Consider the following 14,245-nt stretch of genomic DNA (forward strand, 5'->3'; position numbering starts at 1 on the left):
AACAGAAGTCAGCTGGAACCGTTTTCTTCAGACTCAAGGTACTGTAAACTAGGGGTACTTACCTCTTGTTGTGTGTAGCTTGCTTGTGCTCACTGGACCCTTGGCTGGCCTTTGCAGAGTTGCTTGCATCTTTGCCCTTCACAAGCCTCCCAGCTTGCGGCCCAACAGTGATTTCTTTTTACACCAAATCTCTCTTTAACATTTTGCAAGACTTTTTACTATCTTCAAGAAGTGCCTCAGATCCCATAGACTTTGCTCAAGTGACATTGGCTGTCCTGGTTCCCTAAAGACTCTTCTTACCCTCTGACTCTGTGTTGAACTATCCCTCAAAAGGTCATGCATACCTTACTTGTATAGCTGGGAAAGGGTTAATCCATATTTCATTGGGGGATTCTAACATGCTTACCTGTTGGAGAAACTTGTTAACCAGTGTTTCCTCCCCTAACCTTTTCTTTTTTTGCCACACCTTCAGTATTACCTTTTAAGTGTGAAAAGTGATATATTATTGTCCAGTGTCCTAGCAACTGATGTCACCGGAGCGTGTAGGAAGTGTCTGTGTGCCATCCCAAAAGGGTATCTAATTACTTAACTGAACTGAACTGAAGGAGTGTATTGTAGAAGTATATTTAAGTGTTGCATATTGCTCCCTTCTAAAGAAGGCTTATTTGAAAACTGACTGTTAAATTAATAAATAATTATTTTAATCACGAAACCTTGAGTATAAGTGTTATTGGAATAATCTTCATGTTACAACTCTACAGTTCACATTGTCCCCCTTGAGATAAGCCTGGCTGCTCAGTCACTCTACCAACTTGTGTAGTACAGGCCTATATCAAAGGTTGGGTTACCGATTGCCATGAGGACAAGGCTGGTGTAGTCTACCACAGGGTTACTACATACAATCTTGCCTAACAGGAGCAATAACCATAACACTTATTTCTGGGCCCTGGGTTGGTGGGTATATCCAGATATTCACCTGCATACCTTCAGAGGTCCCCATGGGCCGTAGTTGAACATTTCTGTAGGCATACTTGAACAACCCTTCCCCAATGAATTGCATTCAGGGCAGATACCTTTTTTGTTGCATTTCCTCCTTGGGCTACTGTACCTAAACCTTGACCTGGATCTCTTCAAGGTGGGTCTTTTCTGGTGTCCCCGGTAGTGGGCTGCCGCCACCTCCACACGTGTAGGCTAGAACTTGGACTTACCTTGCTTTTCACTCCTAACGCAGATCTGCATACTGACTTTGTCCTGTGTTTCGTATGAAACTTTACAAACTTACATGAAACTCTTCCAGGTACTTACTAGTACATTGCTATTTTTCCTGGTTTCCCTATGGATTCCTGGAGTTTTAGGTCTAAAGACTGCATTTTTAGCATGTGCCCTTGATTTGAAATGTACTTTCTGTCAATGTGAAATACTGGGTTACATTGTATTTCTATAAATGTTTACTTCATCTCTTTCATAGGAGAGTGATTTACGGGCATTGTTGGCCTAAATGTATTCTTACCTTTTAGTGTCCTGACAAACTTTCCTGAAACTCTTCCAAAGTACGTAACTGGACATTGCAATTTGTCTTTGTTTCCCACTTGGTCCATTGAGCTTCAGGTCCAAAAACTACATTTTTAGCATATGCCCTTAATTTTAAATGTATTTTTTAAGTCTTACATTCCACTCCTGTCAATGGAAAATACTTAGTTACTTTGTATGTCCGTAAAGGTTTACTTAATCTCTTTTTCATGTAATGTGTGGATAATGTTAGCCTAAATGTATTCTTGTCTTTTAGTTCCCTCTGGGTATGGTTGCTAAGGAACAAGTTACTTACCTGTAACTATTGTTCTCCAGCATGGGTCTGGCATGGATTCCCATGCTCATGAATATCACCCGTCGGCAGGCCGGGAATCCTCAGTAAAAGAAAAAACAGTTTCACTTTCACTCACAAACTGTATTTCTCCTCTAAACCAATCTCTGTCCTCTGGGTCACACTGCCCCAATCCAATGACAGTCCTCTCCCTAAGCCCCTCCTCTGGCAGCCATCTTCAGATTTGGTAAGCACGTAAAGTGGCAGTATGACCAAGAAGAGCAGCAGAGGGGTCGGAGGGAGGGTTCGCATGTGAATCCATGCCAGACCCATGCAGGAGAACAATGATTACAGTTAAGTAACTTGTTCCTTCTCCAGCATGGGGTCTGGCATGGATTCCCATGCTCATGAATAACCAATACATACCAATACAACATTACACAACCACAGGAGGTGGCAAGACTCAACAGAAGCAATTACTCTTACCTCTAGAACAGACTCACCTCAGGCGAGTAGGTTGCATAGCACTGCTTGGCCGACTCTGGACTCATCCCTGAAATCCCTGTTGACGCAGTAGAAATTTGTGACGGTGTGCATGGAACTCCACTTAGCAGCCCTGCAGATGCCCAGCAGGGGCGCACCAGACAGGAACGCTGTCGTCGCATCGATCGATCTGGTGGAGTGGGCTCTCGTACAGCCGAGCAGCGGTCGGTTCGCCAACCAATGGCAGCGCGTGATGCAGCCAGAGAGCCACCTTGAGATGGAAGCCTCGGACATGGCCTTCCCATGGTTTAAAGGACCAAAGTTCACGAACAGTTGAGAAGTCTTCCCGAAAACTCTTTGTGGATGTCACGTAGAACTTCAGGGCATGAGCAACGTCCAGCGAGTGCAAGGCCCTTTCAGCCAGTGACAAAATCTTCGGGAAAACCACAAGGTAACACCAAAGGCTAGTTGAGGTGGAATTCTGACGGGACCTTCGGCATAAAAGAGGGGTGCGTCCGCAGCACCACCCTCGATTCGTGGAAAGTCAGATATGGCTGCTTGCAAGATAGGGCCTAGATCTCAACCACTCCCTTGGCAGAGGTAATGGCCACAAGGAAAGCAGTTTTCCACAAGAGCAACATGAGAGGGGCCGAATGCATAGGCTCGAAGGGGGCCCCCCCCCCATGAGCCTCGTCAACACCACGCTGAGTACCCACGCCAGAGCCGGAGCCTTCACCGGCGGGAAAGATCGAAGCAGTCCTTTGAGGAACTCCTTAACCAGTCAATGAGACCACCAGTCAATGAGACGAAAGTGAAAATCTTCCTGGAGACCTGGTGTAGCAGGAGATAGCTGCCAGATGTACTCTGCAGAGCCGTGACCCTCAGAGGGGTAATCTTCCGAGACCAGCACCAAATCACGAAACACATCCATTTGTGACCATAGCACTTCCAAGTCGACGACACCCTGGCCTTGGCAAGGAACTCCATACTGTACGCCGGCAACACATATCCTCCAAACTCTAGGGGTGCAGAAGCCAAGCCCTCAGGTTCAGCATACCTGGGACGTAGTGAAGGATTGTGCCACCTTCTCTGGTGAGAATATCTGGAACCATCGGCAGCTTGACTGGAGGCGACGCTGACAGACTAAGAAGGTCCGGATAGCAAATCTGCCTCAGCCACGCCGGGGCAATGAATATCATCCTTCATTGGTACTGTCTGAGTGCACTGATGACTCGTAGCAGGAGAGGTAACTGAGGAAAATGCATACAGAAACAAGCCTTCCCAAGGGAAGTAGAAGTCGTTCCCCAGGCTCCTCGGTAGGTGGAATCTGCTGGCAAACATCTGGCGTTTGGAGTTCGCCGTCACAGTAAACAGATCTATCTGGGGTCTGCACCACTTGACAAAGATGCGATCCACCTGGTCTTGCTGAAGTTCCCACTCATGGCAGGAGTGAAATTCCCTGCTGAAAGAGTCTGTGATGGCTTTCTTGACAGGGAAGGGGAACGAGGAACATCCCCTGTCTGACTGCCCAGTGCCACAAGTCCTGCGCCTCTTTGGAGAGCGCTGCAGATGAAGTGCCCTCCCTGCTTCCTGATGTAGAACATCGTGGTGGTGTTGTCCGTGAAGATCCTCTCCGCCTTGCCCTTTAGAGACGGAAGGAACGACTTGAGGGCCCAGAACACTGCCCATAACACCAGGATATTTATATGGAGATCCTTGTCCACCGGGAAACCCACAGGCCTCTGGCGTGCAGATGTCTGGTGTGGGCTCCCCAGCCTGCCAGGGAAGAGTCTGTGGTGACTGTTTCCTGGCATGGGGGTTCTGAAACCCTGTGCCCCGAGCGATGTTGGAGCAAATGTCCCACCACTGTATCACCGACGGAACTCCTCGTCGAGCGGGATCTTATCCGCAAAGTTCCGGACACCTATATCCACCGAGCGTCCAAGAACTTCTGAAGACATCACATCCATAACCTGCAGAGCTGGATAAGATGGATGCAAGACGACATCATGCCGAGCAGCGACTTGATGGTTCGCACCATGTCAGTCTTCTTTGACAACAGGCGTTGCACTGTCCCTTGAATGGCCGCTACTCTCTCCTCCGAGGGCGCCCCTATGCAAGAGACCATGTTGAGTCTGGCTCCTAGGAACAGCGCGTGACTTCAGATAATCCCAGATCTGTCAGCAGCTGGACGGTCATCTCTGTGTGTCCGACGGCTAACTCTCGCAAGCTGGCCCGGATGATACAGTTGTCAAGGTACGGGTACACATGTATCCACCGTAGACACAGATGGGCCGCCACAGGTGCCAGGCACTGCGTGAACACCCTGGGTGCCGTGCCGACTTCAAGCCGAAAGGAAGGACCTTGAACTGGTAGTGCCATCCCTGCACCACGAAGTGTAGAAACTTTCGGTGGTTCTTGTGAATGAGGACGTGGAAGTAGGCATCTTCCAGGTCCAGCAACGTGAAGTCTCCTTTTTCCAGTTGGCAGAGCACGAGCTGCAACATGACCATCCTGAATTTTTGAGACTTGAGGCACTTGTTCAGTCGTCGCAGGTCCAGAATGAGCCTCCAGCCCCTTGTCTTCTTTTTGACTAAAAAGTATCTGGAATAGACTCGAGCCCCAGAGTCGTCGGGGAACCAACTCGATTGCCCCTTTTCGTAGCATGGCCAGTGCCTCCTCCAAGAGCAGAGGATTGTGCTGCTCCTGCTGGACAACATGAGGGATCAGCAGACACCTGTGTTGAAACTCCAGGGTATGTCCTTGGGCGAGAGCCTCCAGCACCCATCTTTTCCCACTCGCTGACTAATCATGTCAGCCGGCCATCCACCGGGGTGCATGGTTGGGGGCCAGATGTCCTGGCCGGTTCTGGCCTACTTTGGCGCCAGCGTCCAGCCTTGCGGATGATGGCGGCGCTGGCCTCCTCCACCATAGGCCTCGAAACAGCCTCTGTAGGCTTCCACTTCCTGAGTCCTGGATCTTGAAGGTTGGCTGTACGAAGAAGAAAAACCTTTTGACAACCTGCGCGACTTTCCTCTGGAGGAGTGAAAGGCAGAGCTGTGCTGCTGGAGCGTGCCCATGGAACGGGCCGTCTCTGTATCCGCCGTGATGGCCTGCAGGGACTCGATGACTTCCAAAAAAGGTCATCTCTGACGAAAGGCAAGCCCATCACCCTCGCCTGGACCTCCTGGTGGAAATTTGTGGCCTTCAACCAGACCTGACGACAAAAGGCACACACCGTACCCCATCTGTCGGAACCCTGTGTCCGCAATGTCCAACGCCACCACGATGGCATCATCCGATGCTACCTCTTCCTCCTGGAAGAGGGCGATCACCTCCATCCTCTTGTCGTCATTGAGGAACACCAGAATGGGACGCAAACTTGTACCACAGCTCCCTGACGTACTTGGCTAGGATCGCCAGTAAATTGTCCACCTTGATGGTGGACGCTGCGGTGTAAATGACGTTCCTTCCTATGGCGTCCATCTTCTTCCCCTCGCCGTCCGGAGGTACTGAAGGCGGGTTAGCCAACCGTTTCCTTGCGGTTGCCGAAAACACTGGGCGATGGTTGCGACCTCAGGCACTTGGGTGCAGATTGCGGAACCTGGTACTTCATCTCCAGCATATCCCGTTTTGCCGGAGCCATGCAAGGGCTCTTCAAGAGGGCCAGGCCCTCCTCCCACATGTCGTCCAGAAGTGGCACTGCCATGATGGATTTCCTCTTAGTCTCACGCCTCTGGTACCCTCTTTCTTGGTTTCCTCTGGCACAAGCGGGAAAAGCTCAGAGGCTTTGGCGACCATGGAATGGAACGACCCCACCTCCTCCGGTGGGGACGCTCTCGGCTGCGGAGACCCGCCGCCCGCTGAGACGATATCGTTGTCAGTCATTGCCGTGGCCGAATCGGTCCCTGTGTCCACCCAGGGAGAGGGCGCCCGGTGTGGATGTGGAGGCTGAAATAAGGGCATCGGATGACGCTTCCTCTTCTTTGCCGGAGGCTATCGGTGGCCTGGGGGGGGGGGCATAGGAAACTGGCCCTGCAGCATCCTCTTCTGGATCTCTGACACCAAAGTGTGGAGGGTCGACAGGATGTCCAGAGATACATGCCTCAGTTGAGCTGGCGTGATCAGAACACTAAGCCATATGCCGCTGCTGTTGCCGTCGTCGTCATCCTCCACCACTTCCTCATGGACTGTATGTAAGGACTCCAGGTCCAAGTCGTATGTGGACGAAACGTCCATGGCATGGGACGTTTCTTGTTGAGGTAGTATATGGCCACTGTGTTGTCCATCATTATCAGTACATTCTTTCCCAGTACAGAGGGCAGAAAGGCCTTCGGCGCTAGTCTGATTGCCCTCAGCTCCAAAAGGTTGATATGTAGTTTGGACACCGAGGGAGACCAACGGCCGCTGATTGTCAGGTCGTTGGTGTGGGCTCCCCACGCCGTAAGTGAGGGGTCCGTCACTACCGTTATATACGGCCATTGCTGTGAAAAATATTCTCCTTTGAGAATGTTATCCTTGTAAGCCCACCACAGAAGGTCCTGAGAGACTCTGTTCGGAACTTTCAGGTGGTCTGACATTCTGCCTGAAAACTGGGGCCATTGAGTCGTGAGAGCCCATTGGAGGGATATAATTTTCAGGCGAGCCTCTGGCACCAGAAAAATGCAGGATGCCATGAGACCGAGCAACCTCAAAAAATTAAAGGACGGAAGATGCTGGGCACTCTGGAATTTGGTAACCATCTGCAGAATGTGTTGAGCTGTCACCTCGGGTGGCGAGGCTTTTCCTGAGGAAGCATCCAGGACTGCTCCAATGAATTGGAGTCTTTGAGATGGTATCATGTGGGACTTCTTGTAATTGAAGGAGCAGCCCAGTCTGTGGAACGAGTGGCAGGTTACGCTGATATGTTCACGGGCTTGCTCGGGTGAACGTGCCCTGATCAGCCAATCGTCCAGGTAGGGGTGGACGTGAATCCCCCCTCTACTGAGACTCGCTGCTAAGACCGCCATCAACTTGGTGAAAACACTTGGGCAGAGGTCAGCCCGAATGGCAGAACTTGAAACTGATAAGGAGAACCGCAATCCTCAGGTACTTTCTGTGCTTGAGATTGATAGGCACATAAAAATAAAAATCCTGAAGGTCCAACAACACTATCCAGTCTTGGAGTTGGAGAGCCTGAAGGATTTGAGAAAGGGTAACCCATCTTGAAATTGTCCTTCCTCAGGAACTTGTTCAGGTTTCTTAAGTCCAAGATGGGTCTCAATCCTCCATCCTTTTTGGGAATCAAAGTATGGGTAATACCAACCCTTGTTCCTTTCCGCTAGAGGTACATGTTCTATTGCACCTTTCTCTGGCAGAGACAAAATTTCATGCACAAGGAGCAGATTAGAGTTGTTCCCCGGTGGATTATGCCGACGCCTTCTTTGGAAAGGAAGGCAGTAACCTTAGGCTATAGTTTCCAGTGCCCAAGCATCTGAAGTAATGCCCCGCCATTCGTTCAGATGCTAAGTCTCCTTCCCACCAGGGTCTCGTGATTCAAGGCCTCAGAGTGGTTAAGAGGGGGTTGAAGCAGCGTTTCAGGGTAAAGCTGCCACTTCTTGGGTTACCTTAGCACCTCTGCCTCCTCCACCACGAGAGAATCTTCTCTGACCTCTTTGACCGGCTTGTCCTCTTCCTCTTCCAATTGAGGATTAGAAAGGACTTACCCTCCAGGAAGAACAGGCATAGTAGGGGTACTGAGGCAGTCTAATGGCGGTGCTAAGGGATTTAGCCGCCACTTTCAAGGTCTGCAGCTTTTCTAAACTCTCATCTGCCTTGCTGCCAAATAGCCTCGAACCGTCAAAGGGCATGTTGAGCAGCCTAGCTTGCACATCTGGTGATAACCCTGACTTCCTCAACCACGCAAATCTGCGCAACACTGTGCTAGCCGCCATGGATCCGCTGATGCGGTCTGCAGTACCCAAACCTGACTGGAGGCATTCACCCATTGCCTCCTTACCATCCTTATTGATTGCCAGGAAGCCGTCTCTTTCCTCCCCTTCCGGGATGTGGTCAGCCGCCATACCTACCAGTCCCACAGGGTAAACATAAGGCTTGACAAAGTACAAGTCGTATTTGTCGACTTTAATGCCATGCTACCAGCATAAAAATAATGTTGCCCAGGCATCCACTCTCTTATCATCCCTATAAGGAGGTTTGGATGGGTATGCAGACTGCTTGGTAGAGGAAGCAGCCTGAACCACTAAACTTTCTGGTGTTGGGTGTTTAGTCAGATACTCTGGGTCGCTGCTGGATGGTCTGTATTTTACATTCTTATTTACTGCAGCCACAGTCTCTGGTGGCTTCCAATTTTCAGAGACCCTTTTTTGTAATGCTGTGTGGAAAGGTAAACTTGGGTCTTTCTGGAGACCGTGGTCCAAGATGTCTGTTATATCATCTTGTTCAAAAGAAGGAGGAGGCCTGCTCCAGCCTAAAAACTCTATAACCTTACTCATTAGTTTTCTTATATGAGGAGTCAGCATGTTCTGTTGGATCTGGTTTGCCAAACTAACTCAGGAGAGGTATCTAACCCACTGGCTGAGTGAAGGTTGTCATATAAAACCCTTAATCTGGACTCATCAGATATTAGCTCTGCTGGCACATTAGGGGTACCGAATTCTGGCCCAAAAGGTGGTGTGTTATCATCAGAGGGTTGATCTTCCTCATAAATGGCTTTAAATAGTATTTTTTAGGTAAAGGTTTGAAAACCTATTTCTGTACCGCCACTGGCTTTGACAATTTTGGAGTAATCGTCGACAATGACTTCGAAGCCGGGATCGCCTTAGTCAGTGTTAACTTCGATATCGGTGTCAACGGCTCTGACGCCGACAGAGACAGCGAAAGCATAGACATCGTTGACTTTTTGTGCTTCTTCGACTGAACCCCCAATGGGCTAGGTTACTGACTGATCGAAACCCTCAATGTTTTTTTTTTCGGATCAAGCTCTTTCTCGATGCATCACCAGTTTAAGGCTTGGTTTCGAAGATTTTGTCTTCGACTTCCCTTTGTCGTCCTTTTGCAGATCGACAAGGGCACGGCCTTTCTGCTTGTCCTTCGAGGGGGTTGAGGCCGCATTCTCGAAGATCTTAAGCCTTCTGGTACAAAATGCATCCCACTTTGCAGGGGAGTCCGATTTCGTGGAACACCCGATTACCTCAAGCCGAGGAATCACTGAAGGTCGAAGGAAACCTATGGCACCGTTTCCTGGTCTTCTTCGATCGAGAACGCTTTGATTTTTTACATCGAGAGGAATCCCTCGACTCACTCTTTTTTTAACTCTTCGAAGGAGACTTCGAAGACAACCTCCCCACCGCCAATTTACCAGTACGCTTCCTGAGAGCCTTTTCGGTCATCGCCTGACAGGAGCAGCAGTTGGAGGTATGATGCCCGCAACCAAGGCACCACAGACATACGCGGTGGGGGTCGGTGAACGACATTTTCGACCCACAGTCTTGGCACTTCTTGAAGCCCGACTTAGGCATTGATAGTGCTGATTAAGAAGACATTTTCGTAACAAAGATAACTAGATTTCACAGAAGAACCGAAGAGCGCCATAATTCTCTCAAAGCGTTAGTTTGGTAAAACAGAACTGAAGCCAACGGGCGCTGCGGGCTCTACTTATACTGATGATGAAGTTGACAGTCGAACGGAGGCCTCGAGGGACATCGACTCAACGAGAACGGCCCACTGTCGAAAAAAGATTTTTTTTTTTAAAGCAGCTGAAGCTGGAGAGATAATGATCATAAGATGAGGAATACGTGGGAGGACACAATCCATTCGAAATGGCACTTTGAGGATCGAGATTATCCCTTTCTCTCCCTCCATTTTTCCGTTTGTGTTCCCTGCATTAAGCTGTAAACGGTCAACACTTGGTTCTGGCAAACCGGTCAGTTAACTTGGCACTTCCAGATTGTCCCCCTGGTGCACAGAGAGGGAGGTTCCAAAACTATCTGGAGAAGAGGCCTCCACACTTTAAGGTCAGACTTGAGCACATCCCGAGGCCATTACACAACCAAACTCCAATTTAGAACCACACCACCAAAGTAATGAAAACCGCCATTATACAAAATTTGCTTAGCACCACAGGAGAGTTGTATTTCAACTTTTCCTGAACAGCAATCATTTGATCAACTAATTATGATTATGCATATTCCCCTACTGCTACAATCATACACCCTCATAAACCGTACAGTACCTTTCCAGTTGTTTGACAGTTCGTCACTATACTACTCCCACTTCTAACACCCTTTCACCCATCCCCCCCAACAAACTGTGTGGCTACCCCAAGAGGGGCACAATACACCATTAATCAGACAAGCCTAAAAGCTGTAAAACCACCACAATGGTGATGAGCGGAACATAACAGCTTATTAACATAATCTAACATTTGCATACTCTATCTGTTCATGATTTCCCAGTCGACCTTCTTTCTATAGTCTCAATTGGCAAATAAAATATGTTTTTAGTTGCTGTTTCTCCTTTATCTGGTTTTAGTTATTTGCTAAAGTAATAGCTACCACCAATAATGCTTGCTTTTATTAATGAAAAACAACCAAATGCTTCTTGGCAAAGAATGGTTTAGAATGTCATTTAGAATGTTCTGTGTCAACAATGTATGCACAGATTGAAAGCCATGACACTATGAGGATGAAAGTCCTAAACTGTTACTAACAATGAATCCCCAATCTTTTGTCTCCTTTTTCCCCCTCATGGTTAACCAACCTCTTTTTCTCAGTGAGCCTCCATTGCAATATAATTAAATGTATGCAACCCTAGGCGTCCATAAATCTCCCAGGTCACAGTTCCCCAAATAATACTGTGAGTGAGTCACCCTGCTCTCTTCCTTGTGTTAACTCAATAGTTGGTAGCAGCTCTTCTGTGTTTTTAAAAGGCTACATGATGCTACTGCAATTTTCAGATCAGGTTTGTGATTTTGTTCCCTGCAGATCACCCTTAAAATGGCACACTGGGTTTGGATGCCCAGTGACACTCCACAACAAAGCTGTGTTAAACTGGTAAGCATTACTGCTAACACCTGTAGTCCTAAATCTTTTGCAGTGTTCCCAAAGGGAACTGCACAGGTTTCTGCCTAACGCATGCCCAGTGACACTCCACAACAAAGCTGTGTTTAACTGGTAAGCATAGCAACAAGTGTGTAGCATATAAGGGCGTGAGTTTCCAGAGACTTCAGAATAGGAAGTGTACTGGAGAGACCCCCGGCCGGCCCATAGAGTCAGGGTTTGCTCTGCAGTACTTTAAGACAAGATAGCTGCACATTGAGATGGATGGGGGTGCAGGTTTTCTTACTCCAACACCAACCAATAAGGACAACTCAATGGTTTGGCAAAGGGGAGTCTGTTTAATGGCAAGTACAAAAAACAGGGAAACATGGAAATCAACAGTGATGCGATAGCCCTCTCGCTTCAACTCCCAAGAACTTCATACAAACAGTAACATTTATACCCAAAACTCGTCATCATTGACGTGTAACACTCAAAAGTTAACATGAAATTCTATTGGTTGGGAAAAGGTAACTTTACTATAGGTACTATATCTGTATATGGTAACGGAGTGAGGAGATTGGATAAACACTATCAGGTGGGCGTCTAAGCCATTCCTTCTAAGATTACTCTTGTAGACATCACTATGAGTACGACGTCCCATTGGTTCAACTATCTATAGGACCCTAGATTATTTGATCCATTGTGATTGGGTTGGCTTCAACCCCATGCATAAATCTCCACTTTACTTAGCAGTATGCAGAATGGTAAGCCAGGTGCAGGATGCCCCAAGATTCACCCGGCCTCCCTTCCATCAACCATTACTTTAGTAGCTATATGTCAATTAGTTGGCTGTGGTCGGCCTCGAAACTGTATCTTCTTGTCAGAAAAAGTTATATCATCTCTGTCTGGGCGACAGCCAGGCGTAGGTGTGAACCTGTGCCTCTTTCTGCTCGGATGGTCATGTGCTGCTCACACCGTGAATCTGACTAGTCTTCCTTCTATTTGCGCCTTTTATTCTTGTTCAGCTTGGCACCTGCCTGGGCCTCCTTATCTCGGCCTTCCTGAGATAGGCTGTTCTGCTCTTAGGTTTCGATTCCGCGAAGCTACTGTTCGCTCCTTCTCTTGGTCTGACCTTGGCTCCCCAGGCACGAGTTGCTCTTGCTGATTTTCGATTCAGCCATCTCTTCTCGTTTTAGCTGAAATACTAATCCTGTCCTGTTTGACCTCTAGTAACCAGAGTTAATTCTGCTTTTGTGTAATGTGGACTCGCACTTGCATAGTGTGCTTCGTTGAAGTAGATATGTATAGGTGGCGCTTGCCGCGGTCTATCTTCTACTAAGCATAGCAAGCCGCACTGTTTTCCTAGCTTCTTGGTTTCCAAGCACATGTACAAGCGTTAGCTGGTTGAATATCTTCATCCTGTTTATGGCTTAAGTTTCTTTATTTTTCAACATTGTCTTTCCTTCTAAGTTCACGATATGCTTATTCATGGCGTTTCGTCTGTGTGTCATCTTTTGGTTGTCGTTTCTTTCATCTGTGTGTCTGTCCGGGCCCTGGTGACGTCACCATTCGTCTTCAATTAAGGCCTTTTGAGTTTCTTCCGGGACAGTGTTTAAGCAATCTCCATTTCGTTTCATTTGCTGGTAGGGTTTTCTCAATGGATACCTTACTGTCCATGGTTGACTGGTTAGTGGTACTTCAATAGGTATTATTCTTCTGATAGGCACTGGGCAGAGCCCTACTGCGGTTCTCTGCTGGTTTATTTGCTCATCATACGTCACATATCTCGGTGTGAACGTTTCTGGTACTTCAAAATGGGCTGTTGGAGTGCAGGCCTCACTTGGGACCTCCTCTACAGAATTTAGGGCAGTCATGATCAGATTTGGCTGGATGAACTGTCAATCCCTATTATCAGGTTCTTTTTTTGTTCATTTCACTGATGCCTATAAGAATCCCTTTGCCATCCTCCTTCACAAGGGACTGCTGCCTGAACACCAAGCACCTTTCCAGCGGGAATGCATCTTTGACAGCTCTGTTTTTCTCCAACTGGAGGCTTGCCAAGTGGCTTTATCGAACTGAACATCATTGGGCCCACAGGAAAGCAACAGGTTCAGGCAAAGCACATCTGCGACTTGTCCTGACTTGGCCTATTGTTTGACAGCTCCTTTTCACAGTACCTGCAAGCTTTCTTTTTAGTTTTATTCTGCTGATGCAAAGGGTTTCTCCCCATTTTCATATTATGCCATGAGTTGTTTAGAGCATAGCTTTAGGGATCTGATGATGCCATGTGTTGATATGTTACTTATGAAAACATATGATGATGGTTGGGAAAGAAAATCATTTTTTAAATTGTAAAAAGTATTATGGCTATTTTCATTAGGTTTACTTTCTTCATTTTGACTTTTTCATGATATTACATTTAAATTGAATATCTTTTTCAACCAGTACATTTTTACCACTTAGTTTTTACTGCGGTCTATTTTAACATAGAACTGAGACTACATCCATCACAGCAATGCATCAGCTAGCAAAGCACCCACTGCCTGTCATTCCAACAAATTGTCTCACCTAGCTCACGGGATTCGGATTCGAGATGCTGAAGGGGAACATACAATTAAAAGCTTTGATATTAGACTTTTCTCACATACAGATAATAAAGATAGGGAGCAGTACTTCCCCCTCTATTCTAAAAGCATGCCAACCATTTTCCATTTAAGAAGTCCAAAACAGCACAGGTTATACGTCACAGAGACAAGTGAACTCCTAGACATTAGTCTCCTTTCCTCTACACCATTAAGATATTAACGTCAAGATCAGGAGGGGGCCAGAGCATACTATCAGACAACTCAAAAAGAATGTCCCAGGGACATGCATGCTGCACAGACTCTGCTGCATCCGGTACATCACACACCACACTGTC

General features: G+C 47.6%; 1 protein-coding gene across 5 annotated transcripts in view; it reads right to left on the reverse strand.

Moving 5' to 3' along the window:
* Positions 1-14,245, reverse strand: part of L3MBTL3 (L3MBTL histone methyl-lysine binding protein 3) — a 1,294,236-nt gene that overhangs the window by 808,600 nt on the left and 471,391 nt on the right. The gene's annotated exons all lie outside the window — the stretch shown is intronic.

The sequence above is a fragment of the Ambystoma mexicanum genome, chromosome 11, assembly GCF_040938575.1.
Source record: "Ambystoma mexicanum isolate Mex_15411 chromosome 11, UKY_AmexF1_1, whole genome shotgun sequence".
Classification (NCBI taxonomy): Eukaryota; Metazoa; Chordata; class Amphibia; order Caudata; family Ambystomatidae; genus Ambystoma; species Ambystoma mexicanum.